Source organism: Nicotiana tabacum, chromosome 7 (assembly GCF_000715075.1).
Source record: "Nicotiana tabacum cultivar K326 chromosome 7, ASM71507v2, whole genome shotgun sequence".
Classification (NCBI taxonomy): Eukaryota; Viridiplantae; Streptophyta; class Magnoliopsida; order Solanales; family Solanaceae; genus Nicotiana; species Nicotiana tabacum.
In genome coordinates this window covers 33,122,983-33,137,952 of record NC_134086.1, presented here as the reverse complement: position 1 = coordinate 33,137,952, position 14,970 = coordinate 33,122,983, and the positions used below count along the sequence as shown (strand labels likewise).

Genomic DNA, 14,970 nt, shown 5'->3' with positions numbered 1-14,970 from the left:
CTATACAGGATTCCTCTACTGTGAAAGAAATTGTTAGATAACCTCCGAAGTGTGTGTGCTTCTGAGTGGGATTTGCGAGCTCTAGGTATTCTCCTTTTGCCAAGTATTCCTTGATATCATGAAACCAAGGCTTTCCGTCCACTTCTTCCTCGACATGAACACAGTAAGCTGGCTGATCATGAATCTTCACCGGAATAGGATCTATGAAGTTCTTATCTGGATGCTGAATCATAGATGATAGGGTATCCAATGCATCGGCAAACTCATTCTGGACTTTGGGAACATGCCAAAACTCTGTCTTTGTGAACCTCTTCCTCAACTCATGTACATGATGCAAATACGGGAGTATCTTGGAGTTCTTAGTTGCCCATTTTTCTCGGACCTGATGTATACGCAAGTATGAATCCCTGATCACTAGCAATTCCTGATTGTTCATGTCAATGGCCATCTTGAGCCCTAAGATATAGGCTTCGTACTCGGCCATGTTATTGGTGCATGAGAATCTGAGTTTGGCGGACACCGGATAATGCTGACCGGTTTCTAATACTAGAACTGCTCTTATGCCAACTCCTTTTAAATTTGTTGCTCCGTCGAAAAACATTCTCCAACCATCATAGGATTCTGCAATGTCTTCTCCTATGAAGGATACCTTCTCGTCAGTAAAATACGTTTCGAGGGGTTTGTATTCTCCGTCCACGGGATTTTCAGCAAGATGATCCACCAATGCCTGTCCCTTGACTGCTTTCTGAGTCACATAGACAATGTCAAATTCACTTAACAGAATCTGCCACTTGGCCAGCTTGCTAGTGGGAATGGGCTTTTGAAAGATGTACTTTAACGGATCCATTCTGGATATGAGGTATGTAGTGTAGGCACTGAAATAGTGCCTCAGCTTCTGGGCTACCCAAGTCAGAGCACAACAGGTGCGTTCCAACAGAGAATATCGGGCCTCGTATGGGGTGAACTTCTTGCTGAGATAATAGATGGCCTGCTCCTTCCTTCCTGTTTCATCATGTTGCCCCAGAACACAACCGAATGCTCCATCCAATATTGCAAGGTAGAGCAATAGAGGTCTGCCCGGCTCGGGCGGGACCAAGACTGGCGGTGTGGACAGGTACTCCTTGATTCTGTTGAAGGCTTTTTGATAGTCGTCAGTCCATTTGGCAGCGGCGTCCTTCTTCAACATCTTAAAGATTGGCTCATGGATGATAGTAGATTGTGCTATGAACTGGCTGATGTAGTTAAGTCTTCCCAAGAAACTCATTATGTCCTTCTTGTTCTTTGGTGGTGGCAATTCTTGAATGGCTTTGACCTTTGACGGATCCAGTTCTATTCCTCGGCAACTCACAATGAACCCAAGTAGTTTTCCGGCAAGAACCCCGAATGCACATTTTGCGGGATTCAGCTTCATTAAGAGTTACTATCACACTACGCAAGCGAATCCGCGAGTTTAGCAAAGGGTTTATTAAATTAGAAACTAATTAAAGCTAGTAGAAATAGTATGAGATTATTGAATTAAAATATTAAGAGTTAATATCACACTACGCAAGCGAGTTCATGAAATAATAATAATAATAAAGTTAAAACGGGCCTATTAGTTGCCTAGCGTTTAAATTAATTAAAGGTACTTAAGTTATTGGATTATTATTACACATCATGAAAATTAACTAATTCTTAATAAGTTTATTCAACTAATCTAGTAAGTATTATTTTGAAGATGGATCATATTATTTATTGAGAAAGTGTGCCAATTTGGTTATTTAGTTATGGCATTGGGCCAACATCTATGAAATAAATGGACAAAATATTTATAGACTTCTTAAAGGTATTGGGCCTATTGGACAGAATCTGCCTTGGCCAATTATTGGGCTCCGAAAATGGACACAAGCTGAAAGCCCAATAGATTTCAAATGCTGGTTTACTAAGATAGCTCACCTGGGCTAAATTGCGAGTCTGGCCTCTTTTTCTCTAAGCCATTAACCCTTATTTTTAACTAGCAATTTCAAACACCTATTTAGGATCTAGCCACTTTCTACCAAAAAAAAAATCTAAAATCCTAGCAGAGATGGTCACATATAAAATCTGTATTTTATCAAAATAAATAAAGGTTTCAAGCATGGCTCTTTTGTTATTTTTCATAAACTGGCCAGAACTGCAAAGGTGCAAAAGGAGTCTTTAAGCACATTGTAGCCTACTTGGAATATCTCATTTTTATATGCATCAAAACTATAATAGATAGTAAAGACAAATAACACATGAATAAAAAGTGTTTGATCAACCAAGGATTTATTTTACATATGAACTACAACAAGATATATTTAAACAATAAAGAAATTTAGCTAAGCATTCATTTATTTAAATGGACATGCTCCCAACAATCAAGATGAATTCTCTTGTTAATGTGAAAATATCTGCAACATAAGAATAAAGAGTTACCTGAGTCGCAGAATAATAAATATAGCAACGAAGAATGGAAGCTCAGCAACTAAAGCAACATAAAAATAGCAGCACAACAGCAGCAAATCCGTGTTAAAACAACTCGAAAACTCAGAGAAGAAACCCAGAAACAAACTCTAAAAAGGACTTATACTTTTCAAAAAAAAGATTTGCACTTTAAGATTCACTATTAAGACTTACAATTTCAGCTTACTAAAGGATGCTTCAGCTGCTAATTTGTTTTTTTTTTGTATGTTCAAAGCAGAAATAATAATGCCCATTTCAAATGTGATGGAGTCCCGCCTATATATCAAAACAACCAGCTATTTCAAAAAATTAAAAATCAATCTTTTTGACAGATTTTTTCTAATAAATCTGCTCTTAAATTCAAAATGCCAGACTTTTTGATTCAAATCTTGTCAAGTATTTCAAACAAATCTGCTTCCACTATTCAAAGATAGGCTTTTATTCAAACACTGTCCAAAGATCTACATTTTCTTACCAAACAGTTTGACTTTTGAGTGTTGTACTCAAAGAGTCTTCAACAGCAAATAAATAACCTAACAAGTACCATATACTCTTAAGTATTTTTCACTACCTCACTTTTATCAATACAAAACTATTTTACTACTTCAACAAGTGCAAAAACAGAAAATTTAACATTTCAAACTTCAAAAACTAATGCTAAAATAATTAATAATAAACAAAATAAAATCTGAAAAAAAATAAAAAATAAAATAAAAAATCAGCCACGAAAAATAATAGGATTTTTACCATTTTGCAATTCAAGTGGCCGAAAAAATGGTGGTATGCCAAAAGAGGGTGTTCGGGGAGGTCGCCGGAATTAGGCCGGATTTTGATCGCCGGATATTCAGGGTGAAATTGGCATCAATAGCTAGGTCTTGAGGAGCTCTATCCATTGATGTAAGTATTGTGGGGTGGTAGTGGTTGGAACTTCAAGAATTTGGGCAAAAAAGTGACGGGAAAGTTTCCTAGATCTAAGATTCAAGGAGTTTGGGGGATTTTTGAAGGATTTGATTTGGAGATATGGAAGGAGGAAGTTGTGGAGATTACATGGTGTGAATTTGGAGGTGTTTGGAGGTGCTCCGCCGGCGGCGGCGATTTTCGGCCGGCGGCGGTGGGCGGAGCTGGGGCGGCGTAGAGAGAGTGAAGAGAGAGAGAGAGAAGAGAGAAGAAGGAGAAACGAATTATGGGTGAAAATGAGGACAATTTTCAGATTTTTGAGGCTTTAAATACCTAAGCCAAGAGTGAATGAGATCCATTGGATCAAGATGGAATGGATGGGTATGATTTGATCTTGTTTCATTTAGTGAAACGACGTAGTTTTGAGGCAAAACTACGTAGTTTCAGACCCTTTCAATGGCAGCCCTTTATCTTGCACTCTTGGACACTTTTTCTTTCAAATTTGGCCAAATTTCTTCCTTAATCCTACTTATTAAACTAATTTTACACAAATAAATTAATTAAATAACTTATTCTAATGATCAATTAGCTAGATTTATTCACCAACTGAACAGCTAGTTAATTCTTAAAATGCACAAATGAAGAAAGAACTATTTTTTTTAGTATTTTATGATAGAAAATATGCAATTAAAGTCACAAAAATTGAAAAAAATAATTAAAATAACAAAACAATAATAACTTTAGGAGGTGTTAAAATAGTGCAAAAATTAGGTGGTCACAGATTAAATAATTTTCAATCTGGCCAAATAACGATTAAATAAAAATCACCCTAGAGCGTACTTCTCAAATTATATATATATATGCCTTTTACGGCGCAGATGCTAATTGCTACAAGGTTAAATCAATCCTCTAAAGGATGACCTCTTATACATGATTTGTTTGTTCAATGGATGTATTAGCAATTGATGATTGAACCAAGGCTCTTTGGTTAGAATGCGTCGTTGGTTTGTTTATATAAGACCACATCTTACTACAAATATCCATTTGACTAATTATGTGGAGTTTTGTAAGACTTTCTAATTTATATGCAATCTTATATTTGATTTGCTTGATACTAGAGGAATATGTTTTATATTTCTCGGCATTAAAAGCATTATTAGTACAAACAAAGAGTATTTTCTATTTAAATTTAAATTTTAGTATAAGTCTTTTTGTTCATTGATTTTTATATATATATCTGATGTGAAGAGCAGCCTAATGACTTCAATTATCCCTTGATGGAGGAATATTGCTTCTCTATTTTTATTAGTACCATCACGTGAACGGGGCTGACACCGAATAATCTTAGCCGAAGAACTAGAATTTTTCTTACTAAAAATGTAGGGAATCAATTTGTTGATAAAAAAATTTAATATAAACATAATATCTATATAAAGTTTTATTTGGCTTGATGTGACGACCCGGTCAGTCGTCTCATGAGTTACTGCCCCGTTTTTCCCATTTTCCATTTCTTCATGCTTCGTTATCCGTATCTTGTGTGATCGAGTTGATTTGGAGTGGTTTTGGTAGGAAATGAGACACTTAGTCTCTTTTAAGAAGGCTTAAGTTGGAAAAGTCAACCGGACGTTGACTTATGAGTTAGAGGGCTAGGATGTGAATTTCGATGGTTCGGTTAGCTCCGGGAGGTGATTTGTGACTTAGGAGTGTGATCGGAAGTGGTTTTGGAGGTCCGGTGTAGAATTTGGCTTGAATTGGCGAAGTTAGTATTTTGGCGATTTCCGGTTGATAGGGGAGATTTTGATCCGGGAGTCGGAATGGAATTCTGAGAGTTGTTGTAGCTTCGTTAGGTGATTTGGGATATGTGTGCAAAATTTCAGGTCATTCGGACGTGGTTTGTTTGGGTTTTTGATCGAATGCGTGTTTTGGAAGTTTTAGAAGAACCTAGACTTGAATTCGATGTAATTTGGTGGTTTTTGGTGTTAATTGAGGTGTTTTGATGATTGGAACAAGTTAGGATGATGTTTTAGGATGTGTTGGTGCTTTTGGTTGAGGTCCCAGTGGCCTCAGGTGAGTTTCGGGTGGTTAAACGGACTATTTCATCTTTGGAAAAGTTGCAGATTTTTGTTTAGCTTCAGCTGTGCACCAGAAAATTTCTGGTGCGAGGAGTCCAGTTTGGAAGCTCATATCTTGAAATATGTAAGGAATCAGAAAAGGTACAAAACATGAAAGTTGTAGCCCTTGCATTCTAGTTTCCATAAAGTTAAACCATTTATGATTTAGATATTCTATCAGAAAGTTATGATGAATCGAATATGGCTGGTGGATCAGTTTTGACAGAATTTTCTATTGCACTTTAGAAGCTCATATCTCGGAATATATAAAGAGTTATATGGTGTACAAACTATCAAATGAAATATCTTCGAGTCTTTTTAAATATTCAAACCGTTTGTCATTTGGATATTTCCACAAGGAGTTATAGGCGTTTTAACAGAAGGTGTACAGCAGGGAAAATGGTAAGAGGATGTACAACCTGCACAGCGCAAGGTACACCTCGATGAAGCCTGGGCAGAATGTTTTTAAGTCCTCTTGTCCGCGATTTGGGTCCATTTTTCAGTCATAGTTGATCATTTTGAGAGCTTTTTGAAGGAGATTGAAGAGGGATTCAAGGAGAAACGTTTGGAGGTAAGAATTTCGGACCTAAAACTCATTTATATTGTGAAATCCACCTAGAAAATCATTGAATTCTTGCTAAAAATGGAAGAAATAGGGCTTGAGATTTTGAGATTTTGATTAGGGATTTGGAGGACCATTTGGGGTCGGATTTGAGAAATTTTGGTATGTATGAACTCGTGGGGAGATAAGGAACCCGTTGATGTAAAAATTTCTGAATTTCGAGAAGTGGGCCCGGGGCTCGGGTTTTGCCAATTTCGAGAATTTTGATATTTTTCGATTGTTTTCGATTGGGTATTGTTTATTTAGCATAATGTGACATGTTCGTTGTGATTTTGGTCTGATTCGACGCGCGAGGAGGCCAATTTGAGAGGCAAGGGCATAGCGAGCTAGAGCTTTGGCCAGTTTGAGGTGAGTAATGATTTTAAATGATGTCCTGAGGGTTTGAAACCCCATATTTTGAACAATGTAGTGCTATACTGAGATGAGACGCACGCTGCGTGATGAGCGTGGGGTTCATTGCTACTGGGGATTGTGACTTGGTCCATCCCAATTGATATTTTCACTACATTTTGACTGAGACTTATGCATTGTCATCCTGACTTGGGCTAGTTGCCATGTTTGGGGCCTTGTGCCGACCTGTAGAACCTTTATGGGATTTTTGACTAGTTTTCCTCACTTATTTGCTAAAAATCATATCCTCAGTCATGTTTCTAATTGTTTAAAAATGATATGAACCGGGTTATGAAATGTTAACCATAAATGAGAAAAATATGTGGGCTGAGATCCCTACCTTATATTATTGTGCCCGAGAGGCTGTGATTATAATGACTGAGAGGGGTTGAGGACCCAATAGTGAGGATATTATATATGATATTGGATCGGGCTGCACGCCGCAACAAATACATATATTGGATCGGGCTGCACGCCGCAACAAATACTTATATGGACCGGGCTGTGTGCCGCATCAAATATGCAAATACATATATTGGATCGGGCTGCACGCCGCAACAAATACTTATATGGACCGGGCTGCACGCTGCAGCAAATATGTAAATATATATATATATATATATATCGGGCTGCACGCCGCAGCAATATAGCGCTTGGGCTATAGGAGCCCCTCCGGAGTCTGCACACCCCCAGTGAGCGCAGTTGACTATTATTATTATGGATCGGGTTATGCGCCATAGCGATATACGGATCGGGCTGTACGCCGCAGCGGTATATATATATATGTTTCGATTTCGGTTATTGTGAGAAGTATATGAATTGAGTATTGAGGGTAAGAAATAAGTAAATGAACAGAAATGCTCGAGGAGCGAATTTATACTGGATTAATGCCTGTCAAATTACTTGTTTTCACCTGGTTCAAAGAGTTTCATTCAATTTTCTTTATTACTTGCTCTTTCAATGGTTTTACTGCTTTGATATAGAACTGCTTAGTGCCTTTACGTGATTTCATACCGTCAGCCATTATTTATTGTTATTACTCACTGGGTTGGAGTACTCACATTACTCCCTGCACCGTGTGTGCAGGTACAGGTGTCCCTAAGGTGTAGAGCGAGCTTTCCTGCCGTTCAGTTTTTCATCGGAGTTATCGAGGTAGCTGCATGGCGTCCGCAGACCCGATTTCTCCCTCTATCTTTCTTTACTATTCCGCATTTTAGACATATTTCTGCATTAGGCTGTTGAAACCTTGTATTAGAGGCTCAGACTTGTGACACCAGATCATTGGGCATTTGTAGAGATTTCATTATGGCCTTCCAAATATTTCAATCTTTTATTTCAGACTTCTACTTATATTAAATTGGTATCTATTTTTGAAAATTGGTAATAAATTCTAATAAGAAGGGATTGTGAGTGGTAATTGGTCGGGCTTGTCTAGCATCGTGTTGGGCGCCATCACCACCGGGATTGGGGTCGTGACACTTAAAGTTCAGTCCTTTGAAAAATTAGTATTTGTATTACGTCCTATTTTGAATTGACGGTACTAAACAGTAGATATAATAAAAATAGATATTAATTGGCAAAGAATACATATGAAGTACGCCTTTTTCTTGCATTATAAATTTATTTTTATGTTTTTTGCAGCATCTTTTTTAATAAAGTCCACACCTTTATTGTACTTGCGCTTAAATCCCCAATAGATGGAATGTGTTTTAAAGCTTTTCGCCCTTGACAATATTGATAAAGACAATTCTTTTTATTCTTATTTAATATTATATCTCTTTTTTCTATATTCTTTTTAACTTCTTGACTTTGCTATCTTTTAAGAATGTACAAGCTTCATTCTCACTTAGAACTTATCTCATTGAAATGGATTTGTACTCAAAAGATTAAAAAAAAATCTATTTGCTACGATAATGGAAGGCTCAACGCTCCTCCTTTTGTCACTTTTCAAAAAAGCTATGAATGATCTATCTTGATACCCTTTCTGCGATCCCTCGACATTTTTTTCTACGTATTTATGTTTATCTTTATGATGGTAAGGCCTAAATCTCTGCACGCCGTTTATTGAAATAAGCAGTTGGGATTTTAGCATTATTCGTTTCCAAAATACATTAGAAAAGCCGTTAATATTGCTTATAATTTACTTACTGTAGTTTCTATTTGCTACATAGATTGCGTAATATCTTATACACTAGCATATACTATTTATACTTTCGAATTTAAGTACTTCATAAAATTATACTATTCTTTGCTATTAAGTTTTATTTGTGACTTACAACACAATAACTCTATAGCACACTGTTCTATTGTCATGAGATATTTTATATTCTGTAAGTTTATATATTAAGAAGAGGACAAAGAAAAAAAAGGATGGTTTGACATGAGTATTGTGGAATGCATTTGATAAATGTGACTTGGTTTTAACTTTGTTCTTTTCTTTGTTCATAAATCATTGGAAATTGAATGTGATGTGCTACAAATTGATGCACTTATCCGGAAACAAATACTGCAAATTGATAACAAGAACAAACTAAAAATTTGAGAAAGAAAGACATATTACTTACACTAGGTGCATTTCATACATGTGGTGCTCTTGCAGACAGAATAACACAGAATAGTTATTGATGTTACTTAGTTTATCAAGCATTCAAATTTCATATTGATTAACTTCTCATCAGAAGTTTCAAGATTAAGAACCATTTTAAGCTGACTATATCATGGAGGACATTTTTTGTTTGATTACATCTTCTCCAATATTAGTTGAAATCTAAATCATTTTTATTTTTTTAAATTTTTGCTTTAGACTGATTATTTAGCAAAGAGAAGTTCAAAGGAGTCCCATGAGTCAGGTATGTATATTAGTCTCGAGCAATAACAACTCCCTGAACATATCTAGATTTAAGGAATGTATTATGTGACAATATTGTCTTGAAGAGTTTGTACTCTGAACAAAAAACTATTTGGTTCTTTGAATATTGGTTTATGAAACTTCAGTTTGGTACTTGTAATGTTATTGAAGTGGAAAAAAGTAGATTATTTTGCCTTCTCATTTTTTCCTCCATTTTGTGATGAGTAATAAAAAGAAAGTTTATTTACTAACACTAACAGTAAGATAATGATGAGACGGTATAAGAATATTTCAGTACAAGTCCATATTTTATTTTATAGTGGTGATGCGATTGTATCAATGTATCTATTTCATAACCATATTAATGGACTTTTTAGTCATTTGTTACTCATATGATTGGAGTTATTTCTTTCTTTTATTTGAGGGTAAGTGAAATATTTTGACTATTTCGATATATCCATACATTTGTCAGAGTTTAGCTTATCAAAGAAAAAACAAGAATTAGCTCTTCAATTTTTTCGCAATTGTTGACCGCTTTAACCTTAACAATAGAGGGATTCCATACTCTTTTAAGAAAGAATTAGATTTATGATGCGTCCTAGATTGTAGTAATAATGTCTTCACCTTCAACTATATTGTTCGATCTTCTCTAGAGGGGTGTAACTCGACACTTGGATATAGTAATCTAGAGTAGTCTCTCTCCCTTCCTCTCTAGCTTATCTTTATATCATTGTGTTTTCCAAATTTTTGGTGCTGGACTTGTATTAATTAATATTTTCTATTCAAAAGTATGTTTAATATCTTATTTCTCTTCTCAGAATAGGAGCAAAAAGCTCTTTTGATGAAGGTTCGAATACAAAGTAATGTCTTCAGACTTCCAGCAATGCACAAATTTTAGCAATATTCTTTATGGCTCTTAATGGGACTATGTGATTTTTGTTGTTTGTACAGGGGGACATCATGTGGTATAGAATGATGATAGGAGATGAGGAATTAATCATATGCTTGGGTTTAATTTTGTAAATGATTAATAGAAACACATCGGCCGGCCTCTAGGGAAGTAATATAGTTTTATGTTACTGTCATTGTTGACCAAAGATGAATCTGTTCTTCTTTGTTTGTGAAATTATAACCACCCTTAACTATTTATCGCTATTTGGAGTTGTAATCACATATAAATACGCGATTAATATTTAAATTGTTGGGCCCGTGCATAGCACGGGCAACACTCATTTAGTATTAAAATATGGTGAATAGTAATGATGTCGATGAATAGTGTTACACCAAATTTGGTGCAACACTATTCACACACCAAAATGGTGTAAAAAATGGTCTTGGGTTGGAGCAAAAAAATATCAAATCTTCCACTAAAATGGTATTTGGTGTCAAAATTGGTGTTGAGTTGGAGATGGTCTGAGCATGGATTTTTTCACGTAAAAGTTCCCTGTTCCATTTACTTACTGTTGAGTTAGCTTTTTCTGTGGAAACTATTATAAGACTTGATCTCTATATAGTTTAGTAGACTCATATATTCTATCACTAACAAATTACAATGAAAGTTGATACAATTTGAAGTAAATTGGGTGCCGGGCAAAATTGCTTTGCTCTGTGTGCGCTGCCAAAAATCATTCATGTATCGTGCTAGGGACTAAACTGCACCTAGTGTTTATATAAATTAAGGAACAGTAATAGGTAATAGTTCTGCTTATAAATATTCAATGGGGTTATACCGTTATAGGACCCCAACAAAGAGTAAACGTGTAATTGAAGATATAGACAAATTTAGAGGGGATTTATGCCTATTTCCATATTTAATCATGATTACTTAGTATGCCTTCATACCACATTTATTCACTTAACTATAATAAGTTAAATATATTTCTGTATAGACCTCTTTTTACGTTTTTATTATTCCAGCGTTTGAGTGTGTTCATCTGAAAGGATTGAAATACTCCAAGAATAATTTAGGCACAAGCAAAAACTTCAACAAATATTATATAAAAGAAATTTATTAAACTAAGGAGAGAACGTGGTAGGAGGCTTTTTCACAACTCATAAACTCTTGAATCTCTCTACATCATAGCTACATCTCCACAATAGAAAATATGTAGTAGCACCTCTATTTATAATACTACAAAACCAAAATTGACTAGAATCTAGAAAACTTATTCCTACATGATTTAGGTTGTGAATTCTAATTAGACATAAATTAAATAAACTAGTAAATATCAAATCCTAGACGACGTAAGAAAACTACTTAATCTTGGTTTAATTTCCAACAGCCTCCCTTAAACCAAGATATTCAAACTAGAGCATGTCATGAGTAACATCAAGCCTTGTAGAAATCAAGTACCTAAGACTCTCCACCAATTCCCTAAAATATGTCGCATCAACAAAGTCGTGAGTATCATCTTTAGTTAACTTCAATTTCTCTTCAATATTGGCCATATATGATTTGTCTTTACTCGTAGTAAATCCTTTCAAAATATCATTATATTTTTTCTCTACTTTGAAACCATCTACTTCTCTAAATGCTTTGTGGGTAGTCTTGTACACCCAATCAACTCCACTTGGCAATTTTATAGGTTGTAGAATAATATCGTTAATGAACAGTTCATCATGCTCCTTGAGATATGCAATTTCGAAAAATGGCACGAAATTGATTGCATCTTCAATATATATAATCATGTATTATTGTGTTTCTGGATCCCAAGCTATTTCTGCCTCAATCTTGGGTTGATTAATAAAAACTTTCTCTTGATGAACCATCTTGCTTCTTTCATTACTCGGTTCATCTTCAATACCATCAAATATTTTTTCTTGTAAAATATCAATCTCTTTTGGACGGGCATCTCTTGCAACTAAATCGTCCTTTTTAACAATCTCAGAAATTTTTGGTAGATCAATTTGAATATTATATGACTTATCTTCGCATTCAATGGAACTATCATAACAAAAATTACATGTACCTTCTTCTTTTTTCTCATTTGTGTATGAATTTTTACCTTCTTGATTTATTTTTGTCATCTTTGATGTGTCTTCTTTTTCTTTTGGTTGATCATCTTTTTCTTGTGATGCATCATCTAATGTCTCATCTTTCTGTTGATTCAATGATCTCTCATATGTCACTAATTCGCCTTCTAAATTATCAAGTCTTAGAGTGCTAAGATCTTTGGTAGACTCAAGCGTAACTTTCTTGTTAAACTTTAAACCAAGTGGCTGCAATATATTTTAAACAATTTTAACTTCTTCCAATACTTCTCCATTGGTCCTTAGACCAGTGACTATTTGAGCAATTCTTCCAATAAATTCTTTAACGGAGTCTGTTGGTTTCATACGAGCCAACTCAAATTGACTTCTAAACTCTTGCAGTTTCTCTTTCCTTGTGTCAGCAACTTTTTGATATGACTTCACCAAGATTATCCAAGGCTCATTTTGATGACTTTGCATGTAAATATTTTTAGATACATACAAGTCGACTTTTATGGCGAGATAGTAGCGTGTCTTATAATCTAAATGTGTCTTCTTCTCCAATTACATGACTGCATCACCCATCAGTGTTGTGCCTTCTGGAGGTTCCTCAAATCCTTCATCGATGGTGGACCATAATCCAATAGCCTTAAAAAAAATCTTCACCTGTTGATACCAAGTTTCGAAATTACTTTTGCTATCAAACACAAAAACGGGACAATTGAGTAACAGAGTATCCATATTTTTTTTGGTTCTCCTACTGGCTCTGACAGAATCTCACACAGGCTTTGATACCAATTTGAAAGGATTGAAATACCCCAAGAATAATTTAGGCACAAGCAAAAACTTCAACAAAGATTATATATAAGAAATTTATTAAACTAGGGAGAGAACGTGGTAGGAGGCTTTTTCATAACTCATAAACTCTTGAATCTCTCTATATCATAGCTACATCTCCACAATAGAAAATATGTAGTAGCACCACGATTTATAATACTACAAAACCAAAATGACTAAAATCTAGAAAACTTAGTCCTATATGATTTAGGTTGTGAATCCTAATTAGACATAAATTAAATAAACTAATAAATACAAAATCCTAGACGACGTAGGAATCTATATTATATTAAAAAGAGGGTAGTGAAGCATGTGGTTAAGCCAGGTGGCAAGCTAAAATGAAGTCACTTGGCAATTTTAGGACAACAATAATAATTAAAAATTATAGATGGAAACATAATTAATGGAAGTAGTTGAATGACAATATAATAATATTAGGTATTGAATAATATAAAAACAAAACTAAAGAATATTTAGAGAAAAAAAAATAAAAGCAGATTTTTTATCATGAAAATTTTAATTATAAAATAAAAGCTCTTTAATAATGTGCAGTACGATTTCTCCACATTCTTTAATAGCATTGATGTGCAGTACGATTCCTCATTCTTTGATAATGTGCAGTATGATTTCTCCACATAATTAATCATGGTAAGATATCCAAGCAAAATCTTGGGATGAGACGATTTAGAATGAGAAAGAAAAGGAGAACGTAAAGTTAGCATTTGAATAGTCATGTGTTTTGGAGTTTTGTGAATATAAGCCATATCTTGATTTATAATCTTTGTACTATAGACACAATCGGATTTTTTAACATTTCAAATCTTGAGACTAGAACTACATAATACAATTGTATATTACTTAGAAATTTAAATATTTGCAGTTCAAATATATTACCATATAAGGAATAATATTATATGACAAAAAATATTCATAATTTCCTTCAAATTAAGGAAATCGAGGATGCATGACAGGGATGATCGAGAAATATATTTAGAAAGTGAATAATATCATGCAACAATCAAGAAGCATATTTGGAAAAGAATATTTTGATCAAGAACCATTCAAAATATATAAATAAAATCGAACTCTAAGGATATTCAAACGTTATATGCCAAAGGAAATGTGATTAATCATTGAAGATACCCTTAGCCCTATTAATTAGAGTCCACTACTTTGTAAATACTACGAAGAATACTAGATTTTTGGAATATAACCCTATAATACATTATAAACCTTTAGAGTATCCATCATTATATTAAAACAACCATTACTTGCTTCAAGAAATTGCCTATGAAAAGTGACTGCCTCATCAGTGATATTAATCGATACAAAGATTCTATGGAATTTAAAGGTTTGTATCGTGTGATTATGGATGGTTTCACATCGTAAAAAGACAATGAAAATGTTACTGTAGGATGTGAAGATCTTTATATCATACTGCTCGATTTATTTTCTAGAGTTTATGAGGTGAGAAGCATATTCTGTACTTACTATGTAAATGCATTATTCGGCTTCATGACAATTTCCCAATGAACATGTTGAGAAAGTCAAGTGGAAAAGCAACCCAAGATACTAACAATGCTAAACCTACACCAAAATTGGAGGAGAGTGATTCACGACCTTTGCTATTTATTTAAGTTAATGAGGCAGTCAATGAATATTTATTATTATGACCATATAAAGTATTGAATGGTATTACTCTTTTCAAGTAGTATTTAGGTGTAGAGAAAATTTATTCAAGTGAGAAGTAAAAACAATTGAGAAAGATGAAAGTCAATAATCAATTATTATGAGAGGGAGTATATATACCTCATCTAGATTTTAATGTTTGA

General features: G+C 34.4%; 1 long non-coding RNA gene across 1 annotated transcript; it reads right to left on the bottom strand.

Moving 5' to 3' along the window:
* Positions 1-2,256: 2,256 nt before the first annotated feature.
* LOC107770933 (uncharacterized) lies at positions 2,257-3,645 on the bottom strand. The gene is made up of 2 exons (XR_001644712.2): positions 3,211-3,645; positions 2,257-2,411 (listed from the first exon to the last, which is right to left on the bottom strand). It is a non-coding gene; the product is annotated as an uncharacterized LOC107770933 (long non-coding RNA).
* Positions 3,646-14,970: the final 11,325 nt, after the last annotated feature.